This window comes from Aegilops tauschii, chromosome 2 (assembly GCF_002575655.3).
Source record: "Aegilops tauschii subsp. strangulata cultivar AL8/78 chromosome 2, Aet v6.0, whole genome shotgun sequence".
NCBI lineage: Eukaryota > Viridiplantae > Streptophyta > Magnoliopsida > Poales > Poaceae > Aegilops > Aegilops tauschii.
Window position 1 is genome coordinate 646,725,486 of NC_053036.3, and position 16,123 is coordinate 646,741,608.

The window sequence follows — 16,123 nt, forward strand, 5'->3', positions numbered from 1 at the left end:
ATTGTTCATGCTATAATTGTGTTATCCGGAAATCGTAATACATGTGTGATTACATAGACCTCAACATGTCCCTAGTGAGCCTCTAGTTGACTAGCTCGTTGATCAATAGATGGTTACGGTTTCCTGACCATGGACATTGGATGTCGTTGATAACGGGATCACATCATTAGGAGAATGATGTGATGGACAAGACCCAATCCTAAGCGTAGCACAAGATCGTGTAGTTCGTCTGCTAAAGCTTTTCTAATGTCAAGTATCATTTCCTTAGACCATGAGATTGTGCAACTCCCGGATACCGTAGGAATGCTTTGGGTGTGCCAAACGTCACAACGTAACTGGGTGGCTACAAAGGTGCACTACGGGTATCTCCGAAAGTGTCTGTTGGGTTCGCACGAATCGAGACTGGGATTTGTCACTCCGTGTGACGGAGAGGTATCTCTGGGCCCACTCGGTAGGACATCATCATAATGAGCTCAATGTGATCAAGGAGTTGATCACGGGATGATGTGTTACGGATCGAGTAAAAGAGACTTGCCGGTAACGAGATTGAACAAGGTATAGGGATACCGACAATAGAATCTCGGGCAAGTATCATACCGGTAGACAAAGGGAATTGTGTACGGGATTGATTGAATCCCCGACATCTTGGTTCATTCGGTGAGATCATCGTGGAGCATGTGGGAGCCAACATGGGTATCCAGATCCCGCTGTTGGTTATTGGCCGGAGAGATGTCTCGGTCATGTCTACATGCCTCCCGAACCCGTAGGGTCTACACACTTAAGGTTCGATGACTCTAGGGTTATAGGGAAAGTTTGTACGTGGTTACCGAATGTTGTTCGGAGTCCCGGATGAGATCCCGGACGTCACGAGGAATTCCGGAATGGTCCGGAGGTGAAGATTTATATATGGGAAGTCGTCATACGGTCACCGAAAGTATTCGGGGGTTTGCCGGTATTGTACCGGGACCACCGAAGGGGTTCCGGGGGTCCACCGGGAGGGTCCACCTGCCCCGGAGGGCCCTATGGGCTGTATGTAGAAGGGAACCAGCCCCTAAGTGGGCTGGGCGCCATCCCCCCAGGGCCCATGCGCCTAGGGTTGGGGGGGAACCCTAAAAGGGGCGCCCCCTTGGCTGCCGCCCCCCCTCTAGATCTCATCTAGAGGGGCCGGCCCCTTCCCCCTTCGCCCTATAAATAGAGGGGAGGAGGGAGGGTAGCCGCACCACATCCAAGGCGCAGCCCTCCCCCTCTCCAACACCTCCTCCTCCTTCCGCGGTGCTTGGCGAAGCCCTGCCGGATTACCACGCTGCTCCAACAACACCACGCCGTCGTGCTGCTGCTGGAGTTGTCTTCCCCAACCTCTCCCTCCTCCTTGCTAGATCAAGGCGCGGGAGACGTCACCGGGCTGCACGTGTGTTGAACGCGGAGGCGCCGTTGTTCGGCGCTCAGATCGGAATCGACCACGATCTGAATCGCCACGTGTACGACTCCTCCAACCACGTTCTTGCAACGCTTCCACATTGCGATCTTCAAGGGTATGAAGACGCACTCCCCTCTCTCTCGTTGCTAGTTTCTCCATAGATTGATCTTGGTGATGTGTAGAAATTTTTTAATTTCTGCAATGATCCCCAACAGTGGTATCAGAGCTAGGTCTATGCGTAGTTTCTATGCACAAGTAGAACACAAGTTGTTGTGGGCGTCGATTTTGTCAATTTACTTGTCGTTACTAGTCTTATCTTGATTCGGCGGCATCGTGGGATGAAGCGTCCCGGACCGACCTTACACGTACGCTTACGTGAGACAGGTTCCACCGACTGACATGCACTAGTTGCATAAGGTGGCTAGCGGGTGTCTGTCTCTCCCACTTTAGTCGGATCGGATTCGATGAAAAGGGTCCTTATGAAGGGTAAATAGAAATTAGCATATCACGTTGTGGTTTTGGCGTAGGTAAGAAACGTTCTTGCTAGAAACCGATAGCAGCCACGTAAAAACTTGCAACAACAATTAGAGGACGTCTAACTTGTTCTTGCAGCATATGCCGTGTGATGTGATATGGCCAAAAGGATGTGATGAATGATATATGTGATGTATGAGATTGATCATGTTCTTGTAATAGGAATCACGACTTGCATGTCGATGAGTATGACAACCGGCAGGAGCCATAGGAGTTGTCTTAATTTATTGTATGACCCGCGTTGCATTGAAAATGCCATGTAATTACTTTACTTTATTGCTAACCGTTAGCCATAGTAGTAGAAGTAATAGTTGGCGAGACAACTTCATGGAGACACGATGATGGAGATCATGATGATGGAGATCATGGTGTCATGCCGGTGACGATGATGATCATGGCGCCCCGAAGATGGAGATCAAAAGGAGCAAAATGATATTGGCCATATCATGTCCCTATTTGACTGCATGTGATGTTTATCATGTTTTACATCTTATTTGCTTAGAACGACGGTAGCTTAAATAAGATGATCTCTCACTAAAATTTCAAGAATTGTGTTCCCCCTAACTGTGCACCGTTGCTAAGGTCCGTTGTTCTGAAGCACCACATGATGATCGGGTGTGATAGGTTCTAACATTCGCATACAACAGGTGTAAGCCAGATTTACACACGCAATACACTTAAGTTGACTTGACGAGCCTACTATGTACAGACATGGCCACGGAACACGGAAGACCGAAAGGTCGAACATGAGTCGTATAGAAGATACGATCAACATGAAGATGTTCACCGATGATGACTAGTCCGTCTCACGTGATGATCGGACACGGTCTAGTTGACTCGGATCATGTATCACTTAGATGACTAGGGGGATGTCTATCTGAGTGGGAGTTCGTTGAATAATTTGATTAGATGAACTTAATTATCATGAACTTAGTCTAAAATATTTACAATATGTCTTGTTGATCAAATGGCCCACGCTAATGTTGCCCTCAACTTCAACGCGTTCCTAGAGAAAACCAAGCTGAAAGACAATGGTAGCAACTACACGGACTGGGTCCGTAACCTGAGGATTATCAAGCTCAAATGCTTCTACTTTGAAAGGAAAACTCCAAAAAATAGAAACAAATTCAAAATATTCTGAATTGTTTTTACAACAAACATTGCTTAGCTTTTGTAACTACATGCAAAATTTCATTACGGAACATCCGGCGAACGTCTAGAAAAATCAGTGCTCCAAAATGCTACTTCCTCCGTCCAAAAATAAGTGTCGTGGTTTTATCAGAATTAATCTTTTTGGAGTATCATTTTTGTGCCAATAATATTTTGAAAGTTTTTACTTCGCGCAATATATAAAAATATATTCCACATATACATATTAAAGAAAATAAAAATAATCTATTTTAAGGGTAGGTTTATGGTAAAACTTTTTAAAATGCTCTCTTATGTGTTCTTTTTATATCAATAAACCCTAAGTTCAAACTTTGTATTCTTTGATGTCAAAATGACAACATATCCTACTACAGGGTATTTTATTTATGAAACTTATTGGTTATAACTAAATAAAATATTCACAAATTACTTATATTCCTTAAGATTTAGTCATTATTACAGTGCCTATACTCTGAGATCTCTTGCAATGACATAAGAATAATGTGTATATATATCATAGTGACACGTTTGAACATTTAAAAAGTGATGAAAAAATATTGCATGTCGTGTTTAAACATTTTATTATTGTCAAAATATTTGCATCGAACAAAAAATTCAATATATCAAGTATTAGAAACTGCTAGCCCGTGCAAAGGCACGGGTTGACGACTAGTATATATAATAAGGAGGCACTTGCGTACGTGAGGCTATGGCCCTGGTGGGTCCCCATTGTCATCCTCTCTTAGTAAAGTCATCTCCTCGCCCGCGCGCGCTTTCCGCCCGAAACAGTCAGCGCCGCCCGCCCCGCTTCCCAGTGCAGGCGATTGCTCCGCCTTCAAACGACACAAGTGCCGTCCGTCCGTCCATCTGCTGCCCACATTAATGATACGCAGTTGCCGAGGCGGCTACTCCGGCGCCACACGTCCGTCCCTCCGCCGCCCACCATTGCTATATAAACTGCTGCGCCGGCCATAGCCGCAGTCATCCGCATCCGTTCCCTTTCTCCTGTCCACACCACTACTGCCCACCATGGCTTCCTCGCACTCCAGCGCTCTTTGGGACGGGCGGGCGACGGACCACAAGGAGATGGCAGCCATTGCTGCCGACCGGCTGGCCGGCAGGCAGCCGAAGGACGACGACGTCCCAATGGAGAACATGGTAGTCGACGATCCGGCGCCAACCCCCTCCTCCGCGCCATCCTCGCCGGTGCATTGCACCATGACCATCGGCGAGGCCCGTGCCCAATATATGGACACGGTGAGGCAGATGCGTGAGGAGCAGTTCCGGGAGGCGCAGACCTACGCCGCCTACAACCACCATCTCCTCTAGGAGCACCTGCAGGCAGAGGAGCAGATCGCCGCGGAGTGGGCGGAGCAGGAGGCGCTGCTCGACTCGTACCGCTCCGCCCGCAAGGGCCGCCTCGAGCGCTGGCGGTACCGCATGCGGGTGGCGGAGGCTTCGGCCGCCTACAAAGAGGCTAGCAAAGAGGGCAATGAAGCGGGCGAGGCACTGTTTGGTGAGACCGAGGACGAGGCAGAGGACAATGCCGGCTCCGACGAGTCCCCGCTCCGCTGGCGTCCATGAGGCCCTGCTCGCCGAGGCCCCGCGGCGCCAACAACGAGGCAGAGGACACCGCCGGCTCCGCCGAGGCCCCGCCCCGCCAACAACGAGGCAGAGGACATCGCCGGCTCAGCCGAGGCCCCACCCTGCCGGCAACGTGGGGGAGGATTTCCACCGGTCCACCGAGGCGCCGCCCGCCGGCAACGAGACAGAGGACATCGCCGGCTCCGCCGAGGCCCCGCCCCGCTGCCAACGAGGCCGCGCCACACAGAAAACGAGGAAGAGTAGAACACGGTAGGTCACCGCTGCTCGGGTCCAAGTAAGGCCACCGCTGCTACCCTCCGGTTGAAGCCAAGCTAGGCGGGTTGACCATTGACGGCCGGTTAGCTTCTTGGCGGCGACGTGGAGTCGGAGAGCTGCACTGGAGAAGAACGCGGCTTCTACTTAACTGCTGGTGCAGTTGGCTGACTGACACGTGGGCCCAACAGGCCACATGTCAGTTACGCAACTGCACCTGCAGTTAAGTCACTGAAGCTTCTGTTCGGCTCAGCGGGACACAGGTGGGTAGCTTCGGTTAATTAATTATACCTCCAGCGCACCCCTTTTTAGTTGAAGAATGTATGAAATGTAATGAAATCCGGCATGTTTATATGAAATCCGACCGTGTATGAATAAAACAATATGTACTAGCATTATTCCCAGGGTGATCACCTCGTTTGCAGCAGTTTCACATGTACTCCCTCCGGTCCTTTATAGTCTGCATACAAGTTTTGTCTGCAGTCAAAGTATCTCTACTTTGAGCAATCTTATACAAAAAAGTATGCACTTTCACAATGTGCGAAGTAAAAAGGACCAGAAGGAGTACAAAGAGTTTGAGCAGATTTTTAGCGGTTCTGTACATTGCAATCAAACACACAGGACTGGCAATTCATAGAGAACATTCAAAACAATCGATGATTATGCATCTCAGTGACTCACATGTCAGAGGCAATATTTACTTCACAACTACAGAATAAATAAAAATTGATCGACGCTGCTGACAGCAAAGGGCGTCCCATTCGAAAATATCAAACGCATGTCTTGCTAAAATCAATGAGAAAAATTTGACAAGGTTGTCCCATTCCAAAATATCAAATGCCTACGATTGTGGAATGGGCAGGATTTGCCATCAGTTCGGACATTGACATGGCACCTCGTGGTAAATAAACCAGCTGTTCTTTTTGTGCAGTTCCACCAAAATTAACCAAATTCGCGCGTAGCTTGTATGATTTCGCCCTTATATGTTGCAACGCCTTGAACTTATCGGCACCTCCTTTCTTATGGTGGAAATGAATGATTCGATGTATTCATGAACATTTTGTGCAGTTCCCGTTGAAATCAAGCTGAGCACCCCTGTTTGCACAAATACAAAAAAGTGATTAGTATAAAGCAAACTGTACTATGAATTGACAGTTTCAACAAGCACCTACATGGTCCATGTAGAGCACACTTTTAGAAAAATGGAACTCACCAGAAAGAATCCTAGAACAACATTGTACTCGCGCATCACAGCAAAAAAATGGAGATTTGTCAGTCCTTCTGAGCTGAAGTTAGTTTGGTCTTGTGGGGAGTAATGTAACCATCCTTCAACTGCTCCTTCTGATGAGAAGATAGACAGGGCTTCTTCATCCTAGCATAATCGGAACTAGTCACTTCACGTACTCCATATTCTTCTTCAGAGGAAGATGATCATGTTGTGCAAAGACAAGAGGACTACTAAATGCTAGCATCCCTGTTTGCTCGAAAAAAGGAAAGGAAATATTTAAAACAACACAGATGAAGCACTTCTCAAGGACAATACCACTTTTTCATGACAGTATCTAAACAGTAGCACAACACCAATAGAGATGACAAAGCTCAATCATATGGATGAAATCAGTGGGCGAGTACCAACCTTTGTCAGGAGGCTTATTGTGTAGAGCATACAAATGAAGCACTTCTCCGGAACCATCTATTGCTATCTACGGTGGTGGCCATGATTACTATATACTCCTCGATTAGTTTAATGTTTCCAACATCTTCTTGTGCAGTTCCACTAAAATATATGGTATCTTTAAAGAAGATCCCTGTTTGCACAAGTAGAGATAATTACGTATTACATTAAGAGTGGCATCAAATCAGTGGCAAAACAATTTCTCGTTCCAGCCATAGCAATAAATTAAGATGCAAAACTATATCATTACTTGTGTCATCACAGTTCCAGTGCTTCATTACAGCACCGGGAGTTGATTTTTGTTTTTCTTCCGCTTGTTCTTCCCCTTCATCACTTGGTTCAATAACAGACAAGCTTCGCCTTCAATGTAAGATTTGGCATGTCAATTAGGGAGCACAAGTATAGTACTAAACTTAATTTTCTGATGAAAGTGGCAAAATACAGGCCAACAGTTGTGAAATATCCTTATCTTACCTCAATGGGATATTACGGTGCACATACAGATTGGAAGTCTTGTCTCCATTTGTGCAGTTCACTAAAATCAAGCAACATTATCGTACAAGTAGCACAACATATGAAAGCACACTGCAGAATCATGTGAAAGAAGTCTAGTACTGACCTATCATGATGTGGAATTCAAACAACTCACAAGAAGAAGATCTGAACCAAATTTGCCAACACGGATAGGAAGTAAGATCTCCTCTTGTGCAGTTCCACTAAGATCAAGCAATCAAGCAACGTTGTCGGTGTGACATTTTGGTTGAACTGCACAAAACACTCTTAAAACAAAAGTGTTTTGTGCAGTGCAACAAAAGGTCACAATGGCAACGAGGTGAAGTAGATAACCCTGTTTACACAGAGGTGCAAAGGAAACAATTAGTGGTCAATAACGGTGGATGACACAGAAGCCAACAAAAAGAAGCATCTACCTTATCTAAATGGGAAAGAAAGCAAGACAGTAGCATTTCTCAAACGGTGGCATTGATTAATATTAACATAGAGATTATATTAAAAATAAAATTCGTTAAACATGTAATTTGCTTTTAACTATGGCATTGCATCAATTTTCCAGCGGCATTATTATAGGGTGTTTGTTTACAGGGACATTTTGGTGTAGGGACTAAAAAAACTCCGTGTCAGTCCCATCTAAACCTAACAGGAGGGACTTATAGGGACTAAAAGTGGGCATTTGGGACTAAAGAAAGAAGACCCCGAGGGAGTCTTTTTGGGGCTTTTTCCAACAGTTGCCCCTGCCACGCATCGCACCTTGTCTCTATTAGTTCATTACTAGGGGTAACATGGTCTTTTAGCATGTCATTTAATAACCTCTAGTCCATGTTTAGTCCCTGGAACCAAGCAGGTAGGGACTAGGGAGTTTTTAACCAAACAGGGCCTTAGATTAACAACAGCTAATGAGTTGCACGGGACAGTGGACGCACCAGCACCATGTGCATGTACCGATGTACTGTGGTCATGCATAGTCTGTTGCAACAAAGAACAAACAACCAAGGAGCATATTTGTGTTGGTCCCAGTTTTGTTATCTTTAGACACCTTTCCCTATGTGAGCGCAGCAAATCTAGTCCTGCTCAAACTCTATAGCCTTGTCCCTTCCTTTCCTTTTTGAACTAGTACTTTCGCCCCTTCCTTTCCTCTTTGAACCACGTCCTAGATTTATGCGATACAACTTTCCCCACAACTTTCCCCCATTCCTTTCCTCTTTGAACCACGTCCTAGAATCATGCTATACAACTTTCCCCCTTCATTTCCACTTTGAACCACGTCCTAGATTCATGCTATGTACAACTTTTCCCACTACTTTCCCCCACTCCTTTCCTCTTTGAACCACGTCCTAGATTCCTGGTATACATGCAGCTAGAGCAATGCATGTGGAGTAAGTAAATTATACCTTAAGGTTCTTGGGGCGTGGTTCGGTGGGCGACGGGACGGCGGCGAAGAAGAAGGGGTCAGAGGCCCTCCCGCGCCACCGCTGGGTGAAAGTGAACAGCTGCGCCAGTAGTGGATTCCCTCCCTCGCCGACGGCGACAGCGTTAAGCCTCCTTCCCTGCCCGGCGGACGGATCCTGCCGGCTCTTTGAGCAGCAGTGATCTTTGCGCAGCAGTGAGGGGAGAGAGAGGCCAACGATGTCTTGTTTAGATCTGGAGAGGGCGAGAGAGTGTGAAGAGAGCAACTACAAGCGCTGAGGCTCCAGCGTGTATATATATACTGGAGAGAGAGTGTGAAGCGTGCAAACCCTAGAAAACAAGTGCCGAGGCTGCAGCTTATACGTGATGAGGTGATTATACGGTCACTACGAGATCGTATAGCTCCGTATCCATCCATTTTGACCAGTCAAAGAATCCTCCTAGCACAAATTATGCTCAAGTGTAGTTATCGAACCCGAGACCTCAAGTTTGATGAGCGAACAGGCTAACCAGCTACACAACCCTCCCGTTATGTTGAACGAGAGGAAAATAACCTTTTATACATTCCTGTATTCGTGTGACAAGCATGCCGTGTTTTTTTTGTGTGTGTGTGGGAGTCATTGGGATTTCAATCATAATCGTGTCATGTGGCTTTGATGGTAAGACTATCCAAAGTGGTGCAGAAATAATGCAGCCTTAGTCACCTTACCTCTCTCCACGTAGTATGTTGGGTCCCACCAGTCAGAGGGTGAAACAAACAAATTAATAAGAAAAATTAAAAGTGCCAGCGGTGTATCTTACCTCACACATCTCGCTACTGCTCGGGAACACTGTCCAATTGATCCCTCTGTTCGCTCACGTATTATTTTAAGTGAATCCTTATTATAACATGCACACAGTTTTGGGCACTTGTATTCGACTTAAGTCAGTGTGCCACGATATCTCGTATACTTACTACTCCCTCCGTCTAGGTGTAATAAGTCACGTTAGAAGGTGCAACGGGACCAAGGTGCGTGCGTGTGCGTGTGTGTGTTTAACAGCATGTGTGTGTTAGAGAGAGCGACAGATCGACCTACTCCTACAGAGAGATGGTGTGTAGTGTACGATTTTAGCCGCGAGAGTCGGTGCATCCTCTCGTTTCCGGGCGTGTTCGGTAGGGACATGCGGACAGCTGCCACGCCCGCTCCTGACCAGCCTGGCCCACCCAAAGCCCCTCCATCGCCCGTGCGCGCTTCCCGCCCGAAACGGTCAGCGCCGCTCCAAAGAATCGGTGCCGCATTCATGCCCGGGCAGAGCGGATGCGACCTCTCACTGGCGCAAGAGTGATGGTTGCTTCGTCCGTCCAACTTACTGCTGGGTCTATGTGATTTGACGGCTCATTGGTCTTTATTACTGAGGTGGTAGGACTGCTGGATGTCCCACGCTTTCGGCAAAAGGAGGTACTACTACTACTAGATTACAATTTTCTCCATTCTTACAGCGGAGGGGTGCAAGAGCAGTGAAAACACGCAGGCTCAGTGATTACATGGCCCACCTCACACTATCACTGTGCGACACCTAACTCTTTACATAGTACTCACTCCGTTCCTAAATATTACTAGATGAGTCCCCGCGCGTTGCCGCGGAACAGCCATATATCTCTCTGCGCAAAATTATTGATTTCATAGAACTAAAAAAAACTCTATAACCGCATGACAAATCTGGTAGCCAAACTAAATAAACTCCCATCATCATTTAGATCATCCCACGTAAGGAAAAAAGATCAGCCAACTCCTACTGCATAATGGGATTATATTTTTCTTTTTGACATGTTAATGGGACTTAAAAGCTCACTTACATGCATGCTACCGGTGCATGCTTGCATGTAGACATGTTGATGTGATTTAAAACCCACTCACATGCATGCCATGGTATTTCTGCATGCTTGCATGTGGCTTAGTGCGGAGCCTCTCAACGTCTAGATCAGACGAGTATTATGGACTGATTTAGTTCATCTAACGGCTACATTAATTTTGATGATGTGGCTCAAGGAGAGGATAGAGAATTCTTAGTAGTGGGGGCTAGCTATTACTAGTAGATAAGTCTTTGTAGAGATTCCACTAGGTGAACTACATATGGAACAAAATGAATGAATCTACACTTAAAATGCATCTATATACATCCGCATGTGGTTCATGGTGAAATCTCTACAAAGACTTATGTTTAGGAACGGAGGAAGTACTAGTATAGTACGTACTCTAATTTATCAGCGAGATAAATTTGTACAATGCTATGAAGCTTCCAGCTTCTGTTACATGTATCTTGCGTCCAAGGTTGCCCGTTGCAACATTTCATCAAATACAAAGGAGACTAACATGCATGCTATTGCATCTCAATGATTGACAGATCATAGCAAATATGTACTCCCTCCGTTCCAAAATAAGTGTCTCAACTTTGTGCAAACTTTAGTACAAAGTTGTTCTACTACTAAAGTTGACACTTATTTTGGAACAGAGGCAGCTAAAGAAAAAAACGATCCATGCAGTCCCTAGCCCTTGAACCGTGAACCCTGACCAGGCTTCAATTTGCTGGCAACGTTCGAGCTTCCTAATAAACGAAGTTTGCAACCTTTTGACCATCAGATCATTTTGTGCAGTTTCACCAAAATCGAGATGAGCATCCCTGTGGCAAAGAAATTGAAGAAGCGTGATTAGAATAAGGTTACTAGGACTAGTTGATGAGACATAAACTCATCACAAATACAGTACGTAGAAGCCAGTAGAGGTATGTGCGGGGCAAAGAAGTAGAGAAATATCCACAGGGGGTGATGTGGGCAGCTGGAGCAGTGGTGCAAGCCGGCTGTAAAGGGAGTTGTACCTGAGGGACGTAGCTCAACCTTGAGGAGGGCGGCGGGAGGCGGCAATTGCCCACGTCGCGGCAGTGAGCAAGGGACGGAGGCAACCTCACCGGCTTTGTGAGAGAGAACGGCGGGGACCCCTGATCGGGACGTGCCGATAGTGGGTTTTCGCCGTCGGCAACGGCCACCGCATCTACACTAAGCATCCACCCCTTCCCCAAGCGGACGTGATCCGCCGGGATGTTAGAGATGTGGCCACAGTCGTTTTGTGCGAGAGAGTGTGAAGAGAGCAACCCCAGCAAGCAACCGTGTAGGCTGGCCCGTCCTAACTATGTATATAGTGGAGCGGTTTCCTTTTCTCTCCATATGAACCTATCATATTGCGTACGTGCCACTGAAGAAAAAAAACTTTATTTATAAATGACGCGACACCTACTACTCGTTCTCCTATAAGCTTGCGCTTGGCATCTCCAAAATATTAACCTTGCGATTGGCTCTTCACCTCTTCGGGAAGTCGAGAAATAATGGTAGTGCAGTATATATCGTTCTGGCTATATGAGACCGAATGAATTGCTGCACGTCCACCACGTGGGCGAGGGTCGAGGGGCGAGGGAGAGTGCTACATACGGAGCAAAATGAGTGAATCTACACTCTAAAATACGTCTATATACATCAGTGTTTGGAGTATGTACTAGTAGTTCATATTGAAATCTACTAAAGGACATATATATTCCAAACAATATGATATAATCTCTATAACCAAGGTAGTAGGGACGAGGAGTAAACGGAGGGAGTAGTAAATTTTTGTCCTCGTCCTGCGAGCCACCGCGCGCATGGGCGAGGGAGCGGGCGTACTAAGCAAGCTTCACCTCATCCTGCCAGCCACCGCGCCCTTGGGCGGGCGAGACGGTGTACTAAGCAAGCTTCTCCTCGTTCTGCGAGTTGACGGGACACATCAAAAGTACTCCAGTGTATAGAGCCTTACCTCTAAGGTAGGCCCCACATGGTTTGCCTCTTTTTTTAATTTAACATAACGCGTGAAGTCGCAATTTGTTTGTTCACCCGTGGTAGACGATCCTCCCTTCACCAAGTGGACAACCAGCACACGTGCCAAATTACCACGTGGGCTGCCTTTTTCGTACAGAAATGAGCTCCACCGTGTACTCGCGCGGGTGTGGTTGGGAAAGAGACGGGAGTACGTGCGCCGTGCATGCACCTCTTCTCTTCGTGCACGTCCCCCACCTACGTGGGTGTGTGTGAGAGATACAAACCATGTTCGTGAGTGTTTTTTGTTTTGGGGTGGGGGGTTGATTTCGTGAATTATTTGTGGGAATATGTGTCGATGACATCTCAAACAAAATTTTGCATGCAATGTGTGTGAAATGGAGGCCTATCCATACCATACATACAGGGTCGGGCAATCCACGAGAAGAGAGGGAGGGGTCATAGCTATCGATAGAGTCGAAGAGAGGATCAAGTGGGTTTGGTGCGAGATCGATGAAGAGAGCCATCGAAATTGTGTGTGTGTGCAAGTCAAAGATATAGGGCGACTGGCCTACCGGAACGTTAGAGGGCACATGTCAAGTTTGTGTGTGGCAGGGATACATGACTAGAGCGCTCGATGTATCGGTGTGTGTGTGGGGGGGGGAGGGGGGTGGGGGGAGGGGTAGGCAGAGGCCTAACTATAGAGGTAGAACGACTCGTATATGTGTTGAGAAGGAGAGACCCAGCTATGTCTTGAGGGAGATCGGTCGACATCCATACATAACTGAAGGACGGGAAATATGATGGGACAGAGAGAGAGAGAGAGAGGAGAGAGAGAGGGAGGGAGAGGGGTAGAGTGCTGGATGGGCGATGGAGTTACTTCTCGGAGATGGTGGGAGAGGCCTACTAGACAAACTGAGGGTGGAACTGCAATGTTATCAATACGAGTGGGGATGTGTTTCTGTGTGTGCCTGTGCGTGATAGATCTGTTGGGACGCATCCATGGATGATGAAGGGGAACCATGTGTTTGGTAAGCAAACCTAACTAGATCGGTAGATCAATTGTTGTCTGTCGGAGGAAGGGAGAGACACAACTAATGAGGTAGATCGATCGACACGTGGGTAAAAACGAGTTATAAGGACCTAGCTAGCTATATGTATAGCGAGAGATCGGTCGGTGTACGTCCATTTGTCAGAGGCAAATAAGGCCCAGCGAGACGGATAGACAGAGAGAATGGAGCTAGGAGGTGGTGCGAGAGGCCCAACTACTAGCTAGATAGGGGGAGGAGTGTACGGTTGTGAGACCAATGAAAAGAGGGGCGAGAGTTTACACGTGTGTGTGACCGTATGAGAGACACGAGGCAAGGACACATAAAGGAGGAGATTGAAGGTGTGTGTGTATGTTGTAGGCAGGCATCGCTGGAGAGGTTTATCGACCGATGTGTGTCGGAAAGGAGTTGTGGAGACTTTGGGAGAACGACCTAAAGAAAAAAAAAAGAATGTGCCCAGTGGATAGAATGCCGAGGGAGGGGGAGGGGGAGGGCGAGGAGGGCGTGTGCATGCATGAGAGAAAGTTAGTGGTAGCTACAAAGGTTAGAGGATTGTGTGGGTGTAAGAGACTACCAAAGATCATAATTTGATATGAAAGCGGATTCATATATTTGAATAGGAGATCATAGTGTTTTAAACATTGCATGCATGAATATAGCGGTGATACACGTGTTGTGCACATGTTATACCATAATGTGATAATGCATGGCGTTTGCAACTCACAGCTAAATGCCGAACAATCTAAACCATACTATACATCAAACAATCTCACATTTTATTTGAATTTGTGATAATGTGTGGCGTTTGCAGCTTACAACTAAATATCGAACAATCTAAACAATACTATATATCGAACATTCTCACATTTTATTTGAATTTGTGGTAATGTGTGGTGTTTGCAACTCACATCTAAATACTTGTAGGCGTAGGGGGCGGGGCACCATACATAATGTGATAAACACATTATACATATGAGACATGGTTTAGATTATGAAGATCTAGCTAGAGCTAGAAATGTAATGTGATTTGAAATCAAAATAAACTGGATTCAAAAAATCGAGTTCGAGTTCATATAGTACACATAGTTCATATGTAACTCGAGACTAATCATGTGGTGTGCTGTGAAGATAATACACAAACGATGGTTTAACTTGACAATAATGATGATTGTACATCTTATTAAAACAGAGAAACGAATTCAAATACTTTGACTTCACAACAATCATTACTGTAGATCTTATTCAAATAGAGAAACGAATTCAAATTTAGTTCATATTGAAGCGGTAGTATATACGTTTGGAATGCACTAAAACGTTCATTTGAGTAGTAGGTTGCATGCATTATACACGTAGCGAAATATTTTAATTGAACATAACATGAATTCAAAGTTTTTAATGACATTTGTAGTCCGCATTGATTTGGTACAGTACACGTTAGGCTTATCCGGAAATTTCAACCCGCGCCTTATTAGCCCGAAATATTTAAGATATACCTTTGTCTCGTTGTGCTCCGACAACTCCCTCCATCTCAACCCGCGCCTTGCTATTCTGAAATTACAACGCGCGCGAAAACTCCCACCTCCTGTGAAATCCCGACACGCGAAATGCCCATGGTACCCCTGAACCGAAAGAAGCGCCTCAAATCGGTGGGGGTACTTTCATAACTTACCCTACATTTCGGACAAGCGCGTCCCTAAGCCATGGTTCCCCACTGGCATCCAATCCGCCCACCCATTCGTACACCGAGGCCGCGAAAACCCGCGACGAAACCCCACACCCTGCTCCGTCCGCTACCCAGCCGGAGCCTCTTCCCCGACGACGTCGTCCACAGCAACACCTCGACGTCCCTCATCCACCGTACCTGATGACGATCCGTCGTCGATCTCATCGTCCCGCTGGTTCAGCCACCCCGTCCTCCACCTCCAAGGAGCTTCCCCGATGTTCCCCTCGTCTTTCGCGCCACCTCCATTCCCACACCGCCGTCTTCACCTGCACCACCGGAAGAGCATCATCATCACCGTTTCCTCGGATGAAGCTGCGGCCTAATCGGCGCCATCAAAGAGGTTGTACACTAATCGCCGCATTTTCTTCTTGATTCGATCTGACGGTGCTGCCGGCGCTCGGTCCGGAGCCGACACGGTGCGGCTCCATCCACGGGGGCGTCGCCGGCAACTTCCTCCACGGCGTCTTTCCCTCGGCGGCGACGTCCACATCAGTAGGAGCTGCTGCTGCTTTAGCTCTCGCTCGCGCTGCTGCTCTGCTCTTGCTCTTGGTCCCCTGCCTGGTCTGCTCTTGCTATTGCTCTTGCTCGCGCTGCTGCTCTCACTCTTGCTCTTGCTTGCGATGCTGCTCCGATTTAGCTACACTTCAGTCGACTGAATCGACTTTTGGGTCAGTCGATTTTCAGGGGGTGGGAGGGGGGGCTCGTCGGGGTGAAGGAAGAACCAGCCGCAGCGGGGAGGGGGCTCGCCGGAGAGGTACCCCACTATCTATCTTAGGGTTCAGGGTGGGGGCAGTGGTCGCCGGCGGTGGCGGGGCGTTGGCGGGGCGGTCGCGTGGGGATCGCCAGAGAAAAAGCTCGACACAGGGGGGGGGGGCTAGAGGGATGGCCGGGGCGGCGGCGGACCGGCGGTGGGGAGTGTTTTCGGGGCGGGCGGGGCGGTGCACCGCCGGCCGCGGGCGGCGGGGGGCTGCTGTTT